Raw genomic sequence first — 24,649 nt, 5'->3', positions numbered from 1 at the left:
ACGCATTTACATTATTTATGGTGTGGTTTGAATATATATATTGTTATGCACATTTACTTTATTTTATTTGCTTTTTGTACATATCTTTGTTAGAAATTTGCGTTATTTTATGTGTATTTGTATATGTTTTCTCATACAAATTTACATTATTTTATTGCTATTTTGTTTATTTATTTTCATACTAATGAAAATAGATATACAAAATATACATAAAATAAACTAAATTTGTATTGAAATATATATACAAAATACATAAAATAATGTAAATTTGTATGAAAATATTTTAACAGATGCGCATAAAATAACGTAAATTTGTTTTAAAACATACAAAATACACATTAAATAATGTAAATATGAATAAAAAAATATATACAAAACACAAATAGAATAATGTAAAATCGTATCAAAATAAATACACAGAATATTAATAAAACAATGTAAATTTGTATGAAAATAAAGATGCAATATACCCATTAAATAACGCATTTTTTATAAAAATATATATACCAAAATACACATTAAAAAATTATTTTTGTATTAAAATAAATATACAAAATACACATACAATAATTTAAATCTGTATTGAAATAGATATGCAAAATACATATAAAACAATGTAAATTTGTTTCAAAATATATATACGAATACACTTAAAATAACGTAGATTTGTATAAAAATATATATACAAAATACACATAAAATGAAGTAAATACGTATAAGAAAATGTATACAAAATACACATAAAATAATGTAAATTCGTATCAAAATAAATAAACAAAATACCAATAAAAGAATGTGTATTTGTATAAATATAAATACACAAAATACACATAAAATAACGTAAATTTGTATAAAACTATATACAAAAATACACAGAAGTAATTAAATTCGTATGAAAATAGATATACAAAATATAGATAAAATAAGCTAAATTTGAATTGAAATGTATATACAAAATACATAAAATAATGTAAATTTGTATCAAAATATTTATAAAAATACATATAATAACGTAAAATTGTAAATCAAATAAATAAACAAAATATATACAATAAAATAATGTAAATTTGTATAAAAAAATATACAAAAATACACAAAAATAATTTAAATTTGTATGAAAAGAAATATACAAAATACACATAAAATTAGGTTAATTTGTATTGAAATACATATACAAAATACACATGAAATAATGTAAATTTGAAAGAAAATATATAAACAAATACACATATAATAACGTAAATTTGTATGAAATATATATTCAAAATACACATTAAATAATGTAAATATGTATAAAAAAATATATACAAAACAAATAGAATAATGTAAAATCGTATCAAAATATATACACAGAATATTAATAAAATAATGTAAATTTGTATGAAAATTAAGATGCAAAATACCTATAAAATAACGCATTTTTTATAAAATTATTTCATAGGTATATACAAAAATACACAAAAATAATTTAAATTTGTTTGAAAATAGATATGCAAAATACACATAAAGTTAGGCAAATTTGTATTGAAATACATATACAAAACTCACATAAAATAATGTAAATTTGTATGAAAATTAAGATGCAAAATACCTATAAAAGTATATATAAACAAATACATATAAAATCACGTAAATTTGGATATAATATATATATATATATATATATATATATATATATATATATATATATATATATATATATATATATATATATATATATATATATATATATATATATATATATATATATATATATATATATATAATATATATATACAAAATATACATTAAATATTTTAAATATGTATAAAAATATATTATATTATATATATTTTTATTGATATTTGCGTTATTTATGTGTATTTTTAAATGTTTCCTCATATAAATTTACATTATTTTATTGGTATTTTGTCTATTTATTTTGATACGAATTACATGATTATTTCTGTATTTTTTTACATTTTTTTATAAGTATTTACATTATTTAATGTGTATTTTGTTTATATATTTTTATACAAATTTACGTTATTATGTGTATTTGTATAGGTATTTTGATACAAATTTACATTATTATATGTATTTTGTATATATATTTCAATTCAAATTTAGCTTATTTTATGTGTATTTTGTATATCTATTTATTTTAATACAAAATCAAATATTTTATGTTTTTTCGTATATATATTTAAAAAAAAAACGTTATTTTATGGGTATTTTGCATCTTAATTTTCATACAAATTTACATTATTTTATTAATATTTTCTGTATTTATTTTGATACGATTTTATATTATTTTATTTGTGTTTTGTATATATTTTTTTATACATATTTACATTATTTAATGTATTTGATATATTTGATACAAATTTACGTTATTTTAAGTCTATATGTTTATATTTTCATTCAAATTTACATTATTTTATGTGTATTTTGTATATGTATTTCAATACAAATTTACCTATTTTTATATGTTTTTAGTATATTTATTTTCATACAAGTTTAAATTATTTTTGTGTATTTTTGTATATAGTTTTATACAAATTTAGGTTATTTTATGTGTATTTTGTATATCTATTTTCATACAAATACCCATTCTTTTCATGATATTTTGTTTATTTATTTTGACACGAATTAACATTATTTAATGTGTATTTTGTATATATATTTTTATACGTATTTACATTATTTCAAGTGTATTTTGTATACATATTTCTATAGAAATCTGCTTTATTTTATGTGTATTCGTATATATATTTTGAAACAAATTTACATTGTTTTATGTGTATTTTGCATATTTTTTCAATACAAATCTACCTTATTGTATGTGCATTTTGTATATTAATTTTAATACAAATTTGATTAATCTATGTGTATTTTTGTATATGTATTTTTATAAAAATATGCTTTATTTTATGGGTATTTATCATCTTTATTTTCATACAAATTTACATTATTTTATTGATATTCTGTGTATTTATTTTGATATGATTTTACATTATTCTATGTGTATTTTGTATATATATTTTATATAAAATGTATTTGTTTTCATTTCATACAAATCTACATTATTTTATGTGTTTTTTGTACATGTATTTAAATACAAATTTAACTATTTATATGTGTATTTTGTATATCTATTTTGTATGTATATTTTCATAGAAATTTACTCTATTTTATGAGTATTCGTATATATTTTGATACAAATTTACATTATTGATGTGTATTTTGCATATCTATTTCAATACAAATTTACTTTATTGTACGTGCATTTTGTATATTTATTTTAATACATATTTAACTATTTTATATGTATTTTTGTATATATATTTTTATGCAAATATGCGTTATTATATGGATATTTTGCATCTTTATTTTCATACAAATTTACATTATTTTATTGATATTCTCTTTATTTATTTTGATACGATTTAACATTATTCTATGTGTATTTTGTATATTTTTTTTATACATATTTACATTATTTAATATTCATTTTGTATATATATTTTATCCAAATTTACATTATTTTATGTGTATTTGTTTATATATTTTCATACAAATTTACATTATTTTATGTGTTTTTTGTACATATATTTTTCTACGTATTTAAATTATTTTATGTGTATTTTGTATATACATTTTCATAAAAAAATTACGTTATTTTATTGAGTGTATAAGTATATATTTTGATACAAATTGTATACAAATTCATGTTATTTAATGTGTATTTGTATATAAATTTTCATACAAATTTATATTATTTTATGTGTATTTTTTCATATATTTCATTACAATTTACCTTATTTTATGTTTATTTTGTATATTTATTTCATTCAATTTTAAATTATTTTGTGTATATTTGTATTTGTATTTAGGTTATTTTTTGTGTATTTTGTATATATATTTTCATCCAAAATTACATTATTTTATTGATATTTTCTTAATTTAATTCGATACGAATTTAGATTATTTCATAGGTATTTTGTATACATATTTTTATACTCATTTACATTATCTAAAGTGTGTTTTGTATATATATTTTTATGCAAATTTATTTTTTCATTTTTGTACATATATTTTTATAGAAATTTGCGTTATTTTATGTGCATTTTGTATATTTATATTTATACAAATACACATTCTTTTATTGGTATATTGTTTATTTACATTAAACGAATTTACATTATTTTATGTGTATTTTGTATACATTTTTTTATACGTATTTACTTAATATTATGTGTATTTTGTATATGTATTTTTTTAGAAATCTACGTTATTTTATGTGTATTCGTATATATATTTTGAAACAAATTTACATTATTTTATATGTATATTGCATATATATTTCAATACAAATTTACATTATTGTATGTGCATTTTGTATATTTATTTTAATACAAATTCAAATATTTTATGTGTATTTTGTAATATAAAAAATGCGTTATTTTATAGTTATTTTGCATCTTAGTTTTCATACAAATGTATATTATTTTATTAATATTTTATATTATACAATTTGTGTTTTGTATATATTTTTTTATACATATTTTCATTATTTAATGTGTATTTTTTATATATATTTTATACAAATTAACGTTATTTTAAGTGTATTTGTTTATATAATTTCATTCAAATTTACATTATTTTAAGTGTATTTTCTATATGTATTTCAATACAAATTTACCTAATTTTATGTGTATTTTGTATATTTATTTTCATACAAATTTAAATTATTTTTGTGTTTTTTTGTATATACATATAGAGTAAATTTCTATGAAAATATATATTCAAAATACATATAAAATTATGTAAATAAGTATAAAAATATATATATTAAATACACCTAAAAAAATGAAAATTCGTATCAAAATAAATAAACAAAATTCCGATAAAAGAACGTATATTTGTAGGAAAATAAATATACAAAATACACATAAAATTACGAAAATTTGAATAAAAATATCTACAAAAAACAAAAATATAAATTTCAATTTGTATGAAAAAAGATATACAAAATACACATATAATTAGTTAAATTTGTATTTAAATACATGTACAAAATACCCATAAAATAATGTAAATTTGTATGAAATGAAAACAAATTTACATAAAATAACGTACATTTGTATAAAATAGATATACAAAATATACATAGAATAATGTAAAATCGTATCAAAATAAATACACAGAATATCAATAAAATAATGTAATTTTGTATGAATATAAAGATGAAAATACCCATAAAATAAAGCATATTTTTTTTAAAAATACATATACAAAAATACACATAGAATAATTAAATTTGTATTAATATTAATATACAAAATGCACGTACAATAAGGTAGATTTGTATTGAAAAAATATACAAAATGCACATAAAAGTGTAAATTTGTTTAAAAATCTATATACGAATACACATAAAATAACGTAGATTTCTATAGAAATATATATACAAAATACACATGAAATGACGTAAATACGTATAAAAATATATATATATATATATATATATATATATATATATATATATATATATATATATATATATATATATATATATATATATATATATATATATATATATATATACAAAATACACATTAAATAATTTAAATTCTCGTCAAAATAAATAAACAAAATATCAATAAAAGAATGTGTATTTGTATGAAAATAGATATACAAAATACTCATAAAATAACCTAATTTTGTATAAAACTATATAAAAAATTCACAAAAATAATTTAAATTTGTATGAAAATAAATATACAAAATACACATAAAATTAGGTAAATTTGTATTGAAATACATATACAAAATACACATAAAATAATGGAAATTTGAATGAAAATATATAAACATAAACACTTAAAATAACGTAAATTTGTATCAAATATATATACAAAATACACATTAAATAATGTAAATATGTATAAAAAAATATATACAAAACACAAATAGAATAATGTAAAATCGTATCAAAAATAAATACACAGAATATTAATAAAATAATGTAAATTTGTAAGAAAATAAAGATGCAAAATAGCCATAAAATAACGCATTTTTTATAAAAATATATACAACAAAATACACATAAAATATTAAAATATAAAAATATAAAAAATCCACATACTATAAGGTAGATTTGTATTGAAATAGATATGCAAAATACATATAAAACAATGTAAATTTGTTTCAAAATATATATACGAATACACATAAGATAACGTAGATTTCTATAAAAATATATACAAAATACACATAAAATGAAGTAAATACGTATAAAAAAATGAATACAAAATACACATAAAAATCGTATCAAAATAAATAAACAAAATACCAGTAAAAGAATGTGTATTTGTATAAATATAAATATACAAAATACATATAATATATCGTAAATTTGTATAAAACTATATACAAAAATACACAGAAATAATTAAATTTGTATGAAAATATATATACAAAATACAGCTAGAATAAGCTAAATTTGAATTGAAATGTACATACAAAATATATAAAATAATGTAAATCTGTATCAAAATATTTATACAAATACATATAATAACGTAGATTTGTTTAAAAATATATAAACAAAATACACATTAAGTAATGTAAATACGTATAAAAAATATGTACAAAATACACATATAATCATGTAATTCGTATCAAAATAAATAAACAAAATAGCAATAAAATAATGTAAATTTGTATGAGAAAACATATACAAATAACGCAAATTTCTATAAAAATGTGTACAAAAATGCACATAAAATAAAGTAAATTTGCATAAAAATATATATACAAAACACACACTAAATAATGTAAATGCGTACATAAAATAACCTAAATTTGTATAAAACTATATAAAATATTAAAATAATTTAAATTTGTTTGAAAAGAAATATACAAAATACACATAAAATTAGGTAAATTTGTATTGAAATACATATATAAAATACACATCAAATAATGTAAATTTGAATGAAAATATATAAACAAATACACTTAAAATAACGTAACTATTTGGGTTTTGTATATATTTTTTTTATACATATTTACATTACTTAATGTGTATTTTGTATATATATTTTATACAAATTTACGTTATTTTAATTGTATTTGTTTATGTATTTTCATTCAAATTTACATTATTTTATGTGTATTTTGTAAATGATTTCAATACAAATTTACCTAATTTTATGTGTATTTTGTATACTTATTTTCAAACAAATTTAAATTATTTTTGTTTATTTTTGTATATAGTTTTATACAAATTTACGTTATTTTATGTGCATTTTGTATATCTATTTTCATACAAATACACATTCTTTTATTGATATTTTGTTTATTTATTTTGACACGAATTTACATTATTTAATATCTATTTTGTATATATATTTTTTTACGTATTTACAGCATCTCAAGTGTATTTTGTATATATATTTCTATAGAAATCTGCGTTATTTTATGTGTATTCGTATACATATTTTGAAACAAATTTACATTGTTTTATGTGTATTTTGCATATTTTTTTAATAAAAATCTACCATATTCTATGTGCATTTTGTATATTAATTTTACTACAAATTTAATTATTGAATGTGTATTTCTGTATATGTATTTTTATAAAAATATGCTTTATTTTATTGATATTTTGCATCTTTATTTTCATACAAATTTACATTATTTTATTGATATTTTGTGTATTTATTTTGATACGATTTTACATTATTTTCTATGTGTATTTTGTATATATATTTAATACAAATGTACGTTGTTTTATGTGTATTTGTTTTCCTTTCATACAAATTTTCATTATTTTATGTGTATTTTGTACATGTACAAATTTGTACAAATTTAACTAATTATATGTGTATTTTATATATCAATTTTCATAAAAATTGAAATTATTTTTGTTTTTTTTGTATATATTTTTATACAAATTTTTTTTACATATATTTTTATAGAAATTTATTTATTTTATGTGTATTTTGTATATGTTTTCTCATAAAAATTTACATTATTTTATTGGTATTTTGTTTATTTATTTTGATACGAATTACATGATTATATGTGTATTTTGTATATATTTTTTATACGTAATTACATTATTTAATGTGTATTTTGTTTATATATTTTTATATAAAATTTACGTAATTATATGTGTATTTGTAAAAAATATTTTGATACAGATTTACTTTATTTTATGTATTTTGTACATATATTTCAATTCAAATTAAGCTTACTTTGTGTGTATTTTGTATATCTATTTTCATACAAATTTCATTACTTTTGTGTATCTTTGTATATTGTTTTATATAAATTTACCTTATTTTATGTGCATTTTGTATATTTATATTTATACAAATATGCAAAATATATATAAAACAATGTAAATTTCTTTCAAAATATATATACGAATACCCATAAAATAACGTAGATTTCTATAAAAATATATATACAAAATACATATAAAATGAAGTAAATACGTATAAGAAAATGTATACAAAATACACATAAAATAATGTAAATTCGTATCAAAATAAATAAACAAAATGCCAATAAAAGAATGTGTACTTGTATAAATATAAATATAGAAAATACACATAAAATAGCGTAAAATTGTATAAAACTATATACAAAAATAAACAAAAATAATTAAATTTGTATGAAAATAGACACATAAAAAAGACACATAAAATAAGCTAAATTAGAATTGAAATAAATATAGAAAATACATAAAATAATGCAAATTTGTATCAAAATATATATTCAAATACACATATAATAACGTAAATTTGTATAAAAATATATAAACAAAATACACATTAAATAATGTAAATACGTATAACAGATATATATATATATATATATATATATATATATATATATATATATATATATATATATATATATATATATATATATATATATATATATATATATATATATATATATATATATATATATATATATATATATATATATATATATATGTGTGTGTGTGTGTGTATTTTGTATACATATTTTTAGACATATTTACATTATTTAATGTATATTTTGTACATATATTTCATGGAAATTTACGTTATCTTATGTGTATTTGTTTATATAGTTTCATACAAAATTATATTATTTAATGTATATTTTGTATATGTATTTCAATAAAAATTTGCCTAATTTCATGTGTATTTTGCATATCTATTTTCAAACAAATTAAAAAAAATTTGTGTATTTTTGTATATATTTTTATACAAATTTTTGTTATTTTATTTGTATTTTGTATATATATTTTCCTACAAATATACATTCTTTTAGAGGAAATTTTGTTTTTTTATTTTGATACGAATTTACATTATTTTATGTGTATTTTGTATATATATTTTTCTATGTATTTACATTATTTAATGTGTATTTTGTATATATATTTTCATAAACATTTTCGTTATTTTATTGTGTGTATTCGTATATATTCTGATACAAATTTACTTTATTTTATGTGTTTTTTGCATATCTATTTCAATAAAAATCTACCTAATTGTATGTGTATTTTGTATATTTATTTTAATACAAATTTAATTATTTTATGTGTATTTTTGTATATATTTTTTTTTAAATATGAGTTATTTTATGGGTATATTGCATCTTTAATTTTAAAAAAATTTACATTACGTACATATCTTTTATACGTATTTACATTATTTAATGTGTATTTTGTTTATATATTTTTATACAAATTTTCGTTATTATATGTGTATTTGAATATATATTTTGATACAAATTTACATTATTTTATGTATTTTCATTATTTATCTCAATTCAAATTTAGTTTATTTTATGTGTCTTTTGTATATCTATTTTCACACAAATTTATTTTTTTTGTTTATTTTTGTATATAGTTTTATACAATTTTACGTTATTTTATGTGTATTTTGTATATTTATATTTATACAAGTGCACATTCTTTTATTGGCATTTAGTTTATTTATTTTGATACGAATTTACATTATTTTATGTGTATACAAAATACACATAAAATAAATAAACAAAATACCAATAAAAGAATGTGTATTTGGATAAATATAAATATACAAAATACACATACAACATAAATATAAAATAATACACATAAAATAATGTAAATTTATATGAAAATATATATACAAATACACAAAAAATACCATGAATTTGTATAAAAATATATATTCAAAATAAATATAAAATAATGTAAAAGCGTATAAAAATATATATACAAAGTACATAAAAAATAATGTAAATTCGTATGAATATAAATCAACAAAACACCAATAAAATAATATATATTTGAATGAAAATAAATTTACAAAATACACATAACATAACTAAAATTTGTATTAAAATATATACAAAAATACATAGAAATAATTTGAGTTTGTATGAAAATAGATATACAAAATACATATAAAACTAGGTAAATTTCTTTTGAAATGTATATACAAAATAGCCATAAAATATTGTAAATTTGTGTCAAAATACATAAACAAATACACATAAAATAACGTAAATTTGTATGAAAAAAATATACAAAATACACATAGAATAATGTCAATTCGTATCAAAATGAATGAGCAGAATATCAATAAAATAATGTAAATTTGCATGAAAATAAAGATGCAAAATACCCAAAAAATAAAGCATATGTTTATAAAAATACAGATACAAAAATACACATCGAATAATTAAATTTGTATTAAAATTAATATACAAAATGCGTATATAATAATGTAAATTTGTATTGAAAAAATATGCAACATACACGTTTACTCATACAAATTTATATTATTTTATTGGTATTTTGTTTATTTATTTTGATACGAATTACATGATTATATGTGTATTTTGTACATATTTTTTTATACGTGTTTACATTATTTAATGTGTATTTTGTTTATATATTTTCATACAAATTTACGTTAATATATTTGTATTTGTATAAATATTTTTATACAAATTTACTTTATTTCATGTATTTTGTATATATATTTCAATTCAAATTTAGCTTATTTTGTGTGTATTTTGTATATATTTTCATACAAATTTAATTACTTCTGTGTATTTTTGTATATAGTTTTATATAAATTTACGTTATTTTATGTGTATTTTGTATATTTATATTTATACAAATACACATTCTTTTATTGGTATTTTGTTTATTAATTTTGAAACGAATTTACATTATTTTATGTGTATTTTGTATACATTTTTTTATACGTATTTACTTCATTTTATGTGTATTTTGTATATATATTTTTATAGAAATCTACGTTATTTTATGTGTATTCGTATATATATTTTGAAAGAAATTTACATTGTTTTATATGTATTTTGCATATCTATTTCAATACAAATTTACCTTATTGTATGTTCATTTTGTATATCTATTGTAATACAAATTTAAATTTTTTGATGTGTATTTTGGTATGTATATTTTCATAAAAAAATGCGTTGTTTTATGGGTATTTTGCATCTTTATTTTCATACAAATTTACATTATTTTTTTAATATTCTGTGTATTTATTTTGATACTATTTTACATTATTCTATTTGTCTTTTGTATATATTTTTTCATACATATTTACATTATTTAATGTGTATTTTATATATATATTTCATACAAATTTACGTTTTTTTAAGTTTATTTGTTTATATATTTTCATTCAAATTTACATTATTTTATGTGTATTTTGTATATGTATTTCAATACAAATTTACCTAATTTTATGTGTATTTTGTATATTAATTTTCATACAAATTTAAATTATTTTTTGTGAATTTTTGTATAGAGTTTTATACAAATTTACAATATTTAATGTGTATTTTGTATATCTATTTTCATACAAATACACATTCTTTTATTGATATTTTGTTTATTTATTTTGACATGAATTTACATTATTTAATGTGTATTGTGTATATATATTTTTATACGTATTTACGTCATTTCATCTATTTTTTGTATATATATATTTCTATAGAAATCTACGTTATTTTATGTGTATTCGTATATATATTTTGAAACAAATATACATTGTTTTATGTGTATTTTGCATATTCTTTCAATACAAATTTAACTTATTGTATGTATATATATATATATATACATACATATATATATATATATATATATATATATATATATATATATATATATATATATATATATATATATATATATATATATATATATATATATATATATATATATATATAGAGATATATATATATATATATATATATATATATAGATATATATTCCTTCAAATATACATTTTTTTATTGGAATTTTGTTTATTTATTTTGATACGAATTTACATTATTTTATGTGTATTTTGTATATGTATATTTCTACGTATTTACATTATTTTATGTGTATTTTGTATACATTTTCATAAAATTTACGTTATTTTATTGTGTGTATTTGTATCTATTTTGATACAAATTTACATTATTTTATGTGTATTTTGCATTACTATTTCAATACAAATTTACCTTATAGTATGTGTATTTTGTATATTTATTTTAAAACAAATTTAATTATTTTATGTGTATTTTTGTATATATTTTTTTTAAATATGAGTTATTTTATGTGTATTTTGTATATCTATTTTCATACAAATTTAATTACTTTTGTGTATTTTTGTATATACTTTTATATCAATTTACGTTATTTTATGTGTATTTTGTGTATTTATATTTATACAAATACACTTTCTTTTATTAGTATTTTCTTTATTTATTTCGATACGGGTTTACATTATTTTATGTGTATTTTGTACACATTTTTTTTATACGTATTTACTTCATTTTATGTGTATTTTGTTTATATATCTTTATAGAAATCTGCGTTATTTTATGTGTTTTCGTATATATATTTTGAAACAAATTTACATTGTTTTATATGTATTTTGCAAATCTATTTCAATACAAATTTACCTTATTGTGTGTGCATTTCGTATATTTATTTTAATACAAATTCAAATATTTTATGTGTGGTTTGGTATATATATTTTTTAAAAAAATGCGTTATTTTATGGGTATTTTGCATCTTTATTTTCATGCAAATTTATATTATTTTATTAATATTCTGTGTATTTATTTTGATACGATTTTACATTATTCTATTAGTGTTTTGTATATATTTTTTTATACATATTTATATTATTTAATGTGTATTTTATATATATATTTCATACAATTTTACGTTATTTTAAGTGTATTTGTTTTATATTTTCTTTCAAACTTACATTATTTTATGTGTATTTTGTATATGTATTTCAATACAAATTTGCCTAATTTTATGTGTATTCTGCATATCTATTTTCAAACAAATTTAAATAATTTTTGTGTGTTTTTGTATATATTTTTATCCAAATTTTAGTTATTTTATTTGTATTTTCTATATATATTTCCCTACAAATATACATTCTTTTATTGGAATTTTATCTATTTATTCTGATACGAATTTACTTTATTTTATGTGTATTTTGTATATATATTTTTCTACGTATTTACATTATTTTATGTGTATTTTGTATATATATTTTCATAAAAATTTACTTTATTTTATTGTGTGTATTCGTATATAATTTTATACAAATTTTATACAAATTCATGTTATTTTATGTGTATTTGTATATATATTTTCAGACAAATCTACATTATTTTATGTGCATTTTTACATATATTTCATTACAAATTTACCTTATTTTATGTTTATTTTGAATATTTATTTCCTTCAATTTTAAATTATTTTATGTGTATATATGTATTTGTATTTAGGTTATTTTATGTGTATTTTCTATATATATTTTCATCAAAAATTACATTATTTTATTGGTATTTTGTTAGTTTAACTCGATACGAATTTAGATTATTTCATAGGTATTTTGTATACATATTTTTATACGCATTTACATTATTTAATGTGTGTTTTGTATATTTATTTTTATGCAAATTTGCTTTATTTTATGTGTATTTGTATAAATATAAATATACATAATACACATAAAATAAGGTAAATTTATGTAAAACAATATATAAAGATACATAAAAGTAATTAAATTTGTATGAAAATAGATATAAAAAATACACACAAAATAAGATTAATTTGAATTGAGATATATGTACAAAATACATAAAATAAAGTAAATTTGTATCAAAATATTTTTACAAATACACATATAATTACGTAAATTTTATATAAAAATATATTAAGAAAATACACATTAAATAATGTAATTACGTATAAAAAAATATATACAAAATACACATATAATCATGTAATTCGTATCAAAATAAATAAACAAAATACCAATAAAATAATGTAAATTTTTATGAGAAAACATATACAAAATACACATAAAATAAATAAATTTCTATAAAAATATATGTACAAAAATGGACATAAAATAAATTTGCATTAAAAAATATATAAAAAACACACATTACATAATGTAAATGAGTATAAACATATGTAAACAAAATACCTATGAAAAAATCTAAATTCGTATCGAGTTAAATAAAGAAAATACCAATAAAATAATGTAATTTTTGATGAAAATATATATAGAAAATACACATAAAATTACGTAAATACAAATACAAATATACACATAAAATAATTTAAAATTGAATGAAATAAATATACAAAATAATCATAAAATAAGGTAAATTTGTAATGAAAAATATGTAAAAATACCCGTAAAATAATATAAATTTGTATGAAAATATATATACAAATACACATAAAATAACATGAATTTGTACAAAATTTTTATCAAAATAAATAGGAATACACACAATAAAATAATGTAAATTTTTATTAAAATATATATACAAAATACACATAAAATAATGTAAATACGTAGAAAAATATCTATACAAAATACACATAAAATAATGTAAACTCGTATCAAAATAAATAAACAAAATTATAATAAAAGATTGTATATTTGTAGGAAAATATATATATACAAAATACAAATAAAATAACTAAAATTTGTATAAAAATAAATACAAATATACACAAAAATAATTTAAATTTGTTTGAAAATAGATATGCAAAATACACATAAAGTTAGGCAAATTTGTATTGAAATACATATACAAAATACACATAAAATAATGTAAATTTGTATGAAAATATATAAACAAATACACATAAAATACCGTAAATTTGGATAAAATATATATACAAAATATACATTAAATAATGTAAATATGTATAAAAATAGTTATACAAAATACACATAGAATAATGTTAAATCGTATCAAAATAAATAAACAGAATATCAATAAAATAATTTAAATTTGTATGAAAATAAAGATGCAAAATATATATACAAAAATACACATGAAATAATTAAATTTGTATTGAAATAAATATTCAAAATGCATATACAATAAAGTAAATTTGTATTGAAATACATATGCAAAATACACATGAATAATGTAAATTTGTATCAAAATATATATACGAATACACATAAAATAGAGTAAATTTCTATGAAAATATACATACAAAATACATATAAAATGATGTAAATAGTATAAAAATATATATACCAAATACACCTAAAATAATGTAAATTCGTATCAAAATAAACAAACAAAATTCCGTTAAAGAACGTATATTTGTAGGAAAATAAATATACAAAATACACATAAAATAACGAAAATTTGTATAAAAATATATACAAAAAAAAAATCAATTTTTATGAAAATTGATATACAAAACACACATATAATTAGTTAAATATGTACAAATTTGTACATGTACAAAATACACATAAAATAATAAAAATTTGTATGAAATGAAAACAAATACACATAAAATAACGTACATTTGTATTAAATATATATACAAAATACACATAGAAAATAATGTAAAATCGTATCAAAATAAATACACAAAAATCTTTATTTTCATACAAATTTACATTATTTTATTGATATTCTGCTCATTCATTTTGATACGAATTGACATTATTCTATGTGTATTTTGTATATATTTTTCATACAAATTTACGTTATTTTATGTGTATTTGTTTATATATTTTGACACAAATTTACAATATTTTATGGCTATTTTGTATATACATTTCAAAAGAAATTTACCTAGTTTTATGTGTATTTTGTATATCTGTTTTCATACAAACTCAAATTATTTCTATGTATTTTTGTATATATTTTAATACAAATTTTAGTTATGTGTATTTTGTAAATTTATTTTCATTCAAATATATATTATTTTATTGGTGTTTTGTTGATTTATATTGATACGAATTTACATTATTTTATATGTACTTTGTATATATATTTTTATACGCTTTTACATTATTTAATATTTATTTTGAATATATTTTTATACAAATTCATGGTATTTTATGTGTATTTGTATATATATTTTCATATAAATTTACATTATTTTATGTGTATTTTGTACATATATTTTATTACAAATCTACCTTATCTTATGTTTATTTTGTATATGTATTTTGTATATTTATATTTATCCAAATACACATTCTTTTATTGGTATTTTGTTTATTTATTTTAAATCGAATTTACATTATTTTATGTGTATTTTGAATACATTTTTTTATACGTATTTACTTAATTTTATGTGTATTTTGTATATATATTTTTATAGAAATCTACGTTTTTTATTTGTATTCGTATATATATTTTGAAACAAATTTACATTGTTTTATATGTATTTTTGCATATCTCTTTCAATACAAATTTACCTTATTGTATGTGCATTTTGTATATTTATTTCAATACAAATTTAAATATTTTATGTGTATTTTCGTATATATATTTTTATAAGAAATGCGCTATATTATGGGAATTTTGCATCTTTATTTTCATACAAATTTACATTATTTTATTAATATTCGGTGTATTTATTTTGATACGATTTTACATTATTCTATTTGTTTTTTGTATATACTTTTTTATACATATTTACATTATTTAATGTGTATCTTGCATATATATTTTATACAAATTTATTATCTATTATCTATTTTCATACAAATACACATTCTTTTCATGATATTTTGTTTATTTATTTTGACACGAATTTACATTATTTGATATGTATTTTGTATATATATTTTATACGTATTTACATAATTTCATATGTATTTTGTATATATATTTCTATAGAAATCTACTTTATTTTATGTGTATTCGTATATATATTTTGAAACAAATTTACATTGTTTTATATGTATTTTTGAATATCTCTTTTAATACAAATTTACCTTACTGTATATGCATTTTGTATATTTATTTCAATACAAATTTAAATATTTTATGTGTATTTTGGTATATATATTTTTATAAAAAATGCGATAATTTTTGGGAATTTTGCATCTTTATTTTCATACAAATTTACATTATTTTATTGATATTCTGTGTATTTATTTTGATACGATTTTACATTTTTCTATTTGTTTTTTGTATATATTTTTTTATACACATTTACATTATTTAATGTGTATCTTGCATATATATTTTATACAAATTTACGTTATTTTAAGTGTATTTGTTTATATGTTTTCATTCAAATTTACATTTATTTTAATTCGAAATTACATTATTTTATGTGTATTCTGTATATTTTTGTATATATTTTAATACAAATTTTAGTTATGTTATGTGTATTTTGTAAATTTATTTTCATTGAAGTATATATTATTTTATTGGTGTTTTCTTGATTTATATTGATACGAATTTACATTATTTTATATATACTTTGTATATATATTTTTATACGCTTTTACATTATTTAATATTTATTTTGAATATATATTTTTATACAAATTCATGGTATTTTATGTGTATTTGTATATAAATTTTTATATAAATTTACATAAATTTACATTATTTTATGTGTATTTGTACATATATTTTTTTACAAATCTACCTTATTTTATGTTTATTTTGTATGTGTATTTTGTATATTTATATTTATCCAAATACACATTCTTTTATTGGTATTTTGTTTATTTATTTTAATTCGAATTTACATTATTTTATGTGTATTTTGTATACATTTTTTTATACGTATTTACTTAATTTTATGTGTATTTTGTATATATATTTTTATAGAAATCTACGTTTTTTTATTTGTATTCGTATATATATTTTGAAACAAATTTACATTGTTTTATATGTATTTTTGCATATCTCTCTCAATACAAATTTACCTTATTGTATGTGCATTTTGTATATTTATTTCAATGCAAATTTAAATATTTTATGTGTATTTTGGTATATATATTTTTATAAGATTACGAAAATTTGAATAAAAATATATACAAAAAAACAAAAAAATAATTTTCACTTTGTATGAAAATAGATATACAAAATACACATATAATTAGTTAAATTTGTATTTAAATACATGTACAAAATACACATAAAATAATGTAAATTTGTATGAAATGAAAACAAATTCACATAAAAATCAAGTCAAAATAAATAAACAAAATATCAATAAAAGAATGTGTATTTGTATGAAAATAGATATAAAAAATACACATAAAATAACCAAAATTTGTATCAAACTATATACAAAAATACACAAAAATATTTAAAATTTGTATGAAAATAAATATACAAAATACACATAAAATTAGGTAAATTTGTATCGAAATAGATACACAAAATACACATGAAATAATGTAAATTTGAATGAAAATACATAAACAAATACACTTAAAATAACGTAAATTTGTATAAAAAAAATATGTACAAAACACAAATAGAATAATGTAAAATCATATCAAAATAAATACACAGAATATTAATAAAATAATGTAAATTTGTATGAAAATAAAGAAGCAAAATACCCATAAAATAACGCATTTTTTTTATTTATAAAAATATATACCAAAATACATAAAAAATTAAATTTGTATTAAAATAAATATACAAAAACACATACAATAAGGTAAATTTGTATTGAAATAGATATGCAAAATACATATAAAACAATGTAAATTTGTTTCAAAATATATATACGAATACACATAAAATAACGTAGATTTCTATAAAAATATATATACAAAATACACATAAAATGAAATAAATACGTATAAAAAAATGTATACAAAATACACATAAAATAATGTAAATTCGTATCAAAATAAATAAACAAAATACCAATAAAAGAATGTGTATTTGTATAAATATAAATATACAAAATACACATAAAATAACGTAAATTTATATAAAACTATATACAAAAATACACAGAAGTAATTAAATTTGTATGAAAATATATACAAAATACACACAAAATAAGCTAAATTTGAATTGAAATATATATACAAAATACATGAAATAAAGTAAATTTGTATCAAAATATTTATACAAATACAAATATAATAACTTAAATTTGTATGAAAATATATAAACAAAATACACATTAAATAATGTAAATACGTATAAAAAAATATGTACAAAATACACATATAATCATGTAATTCGTATCAAAATAAATAAACAAAATACCAATAAAATAATATAAATTTGTATAAGTAAACGTGTATGTTGCATATTTTTTCAATACAAATTTACATTATTATATACGCATTTTGTACATTAATTTTAATACAAATTTAATTATTCGATGTGTATTTTTGTATCTGTATTTTTATAAACATATGCTTTATTTTTTGGGTATTTTGCATCTCTATTTTCATACAAATTTACTTTATTTTATTGATGTTCTGCTCATTCATTTTGATACGAATTGACATTATTCTATGTGTATTTTGTATATATTTTTCGTACAAATTTACGTTATTTTATGTGTATTTGTTTATATATTTTGACACAAATTTACAATATTTTATGGCTATTTTGTATATACATTTCAAAAGAAATTTACCTAGTTTTATGTGTATTTTGTATATCTATTTTCATACAAACTCAAATTATTTCTATGTATTTTTGTATATATTTTAATACAAATTTTAGTTATGTTATGTGTATTTTGTAAATTTATTTTCATTCAAATATATATTATTTTATTGGTGTTTTGTTGATTTATATTGATACGAATTTACATTATTTTATATGTACTTTGTATATATATATTTTTATACGCTTTTATACGCTTTTATAAATATAAATATACAAAATACACAAAAATATCGTAAATTTGTATAAAACTATATACAAAAATACACAGAAGTAATTAAATTTGTATGAAAATATATATACAAAATACAGCTAAAATAAGTTAAATTTGAATTGAAATGTACATACAAAATACATAAAATAATGTAAATCTGTATCAAAATATTTATACAAATACATATAATAACGTAGATTTGTTTAAAAATATATAAACAAAATACACATTAAGTAATGTAAATACGTATAAAAAAATATACAAAATACACAAATAATCATGTAATTCGTATCAAAATAAATAGACAAAATACCAATAAAATAATGTAAATTTCTATGAGAAAACATACAAAATACACATAAATAACGCAAATATCAATAAAAATATATATAATATAATATATTTTTATACATATTTAAAATATTTAATGTATATTTTGTATATATATTTTATCCAAATTTACGTTATTTTATATGTATTTGTTTATATATTTTCATACAAATTTACATTATTTTATGTGAGTTTTGTATATGTATTTCAATACAAATTTGCCTAACTTTATGTGTAGTTTGCATATCTATTTTCAAAAAATTTTAAATTATTTTTGTGTATTTTTGTATATATTTTTATACAAATTTTAGTTATTTTATTTGTTTTTTGTATATATATTTTCCTACAAATATACATTCTTTTATTGGAATTTTGTGTATTTAATTTTTTACGAGTTTACATTATTTTATGTGTATTTTGTATATATATTTTTCTACGTACTTAAATTATTTTATGTGTATTTTATATATACATTTTCATAAAAATTTACGTTATTTTATTGTGTGTATTCGTATATATTTTGAAACAAATTTTATACAAATTCATGTTATTTTATGTGTATTTGTATATATATTTTCATACAAATTTATATTATTTTATGTGTATTCTTACATATATTTTATTACAAATTTACCTTATTTTATGTTTATTTTGTATATTCATTTCATTCAATTTTAAATTATTTAATGTGTATTTTTGTATTTGTATTTAGGTTATTTTTGTGTGTTTTCTATATATATTTTCATCCAAAATTTGCATATAGTTTTATATAAATTTACGTTATTTTATTTGTATTTTTTATATTTATATTTATACAATACACATTCTTTTATTAGTATTTTGTTTATTTATTTTGATACGAGTTTACATTATTTTATGTGTATTTTGTATACATTTTTTTATACGTATTTACTTCATTTTATGTGTATTTTGTATATATATTTTTATAGAAATCTACGTTATTTTATGTGTATTCGTATATATATTTTGAAACAAATTTACATTGTTTTATATGTATTTTGCATATCTATTTCAATACAAATTTACCTTATTGTATGTGTTTTTTATATATTTATTTTAATACAATTTTTTTTTTATGTGTATTTTGGTATATATGGTAAGGTAAATTTGTATTGAAAGAGATATTCAAAAATACATATAAAACAATGTAAATTTGATTCAAAATATATATACGAATACACATAAAATAACGTAGATTTCTATAAAAATATATACAAAATACACATAAAATGAAGTAAATACGTATAAAAAAATGAATACAAAATAGACATAAAAATCGTATCAAAATAAATAAACAAAATACTAGTAAAAGAATGTGTATTTGTATAATTATAAATATACAAAATACACAAAAAATATCGTAAATTTGTATAAAACTATATACAAAAATACACAGAAGTAATTAAATTTGTATGAAAATATATATACAAAATACAGCTAAAATAAGCTAAATTTCAATTGAAATGTACATACAAAATACATAAAATAATGTAAATCTGTATCAAAATATTTATACAAATACATATTATAACGTAGATTTGTTTAAAAATATATAAACAAAATACACATTAAGTAATGTAAATACGTATAAAAAATATGTACAAAATACACATATAATCATGTAATTCGTATCAAAATAAATAAACAAAATAGCAATAAAATAATGTAAATTTGTATGAGAAAACATATACAAATAACGCAAATTTCTATAAAACTATATGTACAAAAATGCACATAAAATAAAGTAAATTTGCATAAAAATATATATACAAAACACACACTAAATAATGTAAATCCGTACATAAAATAACCTAAATTTGTATAAAACTATATACAAAAATACACAAAAATAATTTAAATTTGTTTGAAAAGAAATATACAAAATACACATAAAATTAGGTAAATTTGTATTGAAATACATATACAAAATACACATCAAATAATGTAAATTTGAATGAAAATATATAAACAAATACACTTAAAATAAAGTAAATTTGTATAAAATATATATGCAAGATACACATTAAATAATGTAAATGTGTATAAAAAAATACATACAAAAAACAAATAGAATAATGTAAAATCGTATCAAAATAAATACACAGAATATCAATAAAATAAAGTAAATTTGTTTGAAAATAAAGATGCAAAATTCCCAAAAATTATCGCATTTTTTATAAAAATATATTTACGAAAATACACATAAAATATTTAAATTTGTATTGAAATAAATATACAAAAAAATATACAGTAAGGTAAATTTGTATTGAAAGAGATATTCAAAAATACATATAAAACAATGTAAATTTGTTTCAAAATATATATACGAATACACATTAAATAAAGTAGATTTCTATAGAAATATATATACAAAATACATATGAAATTATGTAAATACGTATAAAAATATATATACAAAATACATATCAAATAATGTAGATTCGTGTCAAAATAAATAAACAAAATATCATGAAAAGAATGTGTATTTGTATGAAAATAGATAATAGATAATAAATTTGTATAAAATATATATGCAAGATACTCATTAAATAATGTAAATATGTATAAAAAAGTATATACAAAAAACAAATAAAATAATGTAACATCGTATCAAAATAAATACACCGAATATTAATAAAATAATGTAAATTTGTATGAAAATAAAGATGCAAAATTCCCATAATATAGCACATTTCTTATAAAAATATATATACCAAAATACACATAAAATATTTAAATTTGCATTGAAATAAATATACAAAATGCACATACAATAAGGTAAATTTGTATTGAAAGAGATATGCAAAAATACATATAAAACAATGTAAATTTGTTTCAAAATATATATACGAATACAAATAAAAAAACGTAGATTTCTATAAAAATATATATACAAAATACACATAAAATTAAGTAAATACGTATAAAAAAATGTATACAAAATACACATAAAATAAAGTAAATTCGAATTAAAATAAATAAACAAAATACCAATAAAAGAATGTGTATTTGGATAAATATAAATATACAAAATACACATACAAAATAAACATAAAATAAGGTAGATTTGTAATAAAATATATGTACAAAATACACATAAAATAATGTAAATTTATATGAAAATATATATACAAATACACATAAAATACCATGAATTTGTATGAAAATATATATTCAAAATAAATATTAAATAATGTAAAAGCGTATAAAAATATATATATACAAAGTACATATAAAATAATGTAAATTCGTATCAATATAAATCAACAAAACACCAATAAAATAATATATATTTGAATGAAAATAAATTTACAAAATACACATAACATAACTAATAAAATTTGTATAAAATATATACAAAATACATATAAATAATTTGAGTTTGTATGAAAATAGATATACAAAATACACTAGGTAAATTTCTTTTGAAATGTATATACAAAATAGCATAAAATATTGTAAATTTGTGTCAAAATATATAAACAAATACATAAAATAACGTAAATTTGTACGAAAAATATATACAAAATACACATAGAATAATGTCAATTCGTAAAAAAAATGAATGGCAGAACATCAATAAATAAAAAATATTTGTATGTAGAAAATGGATGCAAAATACCCAAAAATAAAGCATATGTTTATAAAATACAGATACAAAAATACACATCGAATAATTAAATTTGTATTAAATTAATGTACAAAATGCGTATATAATAATGTAAATTTGTATTGAAAAAAATATATACATACGTTTACTTATACAAATTTATATTATTTTATTGGTATTTTGTTTATTTATTTTGATACGAATTACATGATTATATGTGTATTTTGTACATATTTTTATACGTATTTACATTATTTAATGTGTATTTTGTTTATATATTTTCATACAAATTTACGTTATTATATGTGAATTTTTATAAATATTTTGATACAAATTTATTTATTTTCATGTATTTTGTCTATATTTCAATTCAAATTTAGCTTATTTTGTGTGTATTTTGTATATATTTTCATACAAATTTAATTACTTGTGTATTTTTGTATATAGTTTTATATAAATTTACGTTATTTTATGTGTATTTTGTATATTTATATTTA

This window comes from Eriocheir sinensis, chromosome 50, assembly GCF_024679095.1.
Source record: "Eriocheir sinensis breed Jianghai 21 chromosome 50, ASM2467909v1, whole genome shotgun sequence".
Taxonomy (NCBI): domain Eukaryota; kingdom Metazoa; phylum Arthropoda; class Malacostraca; order Decapoda; family Varunidae; genus Eriocheir; species Eriocheir sinensis.
Note: the sequence above shows the minus strand (reverse complement) of the source record.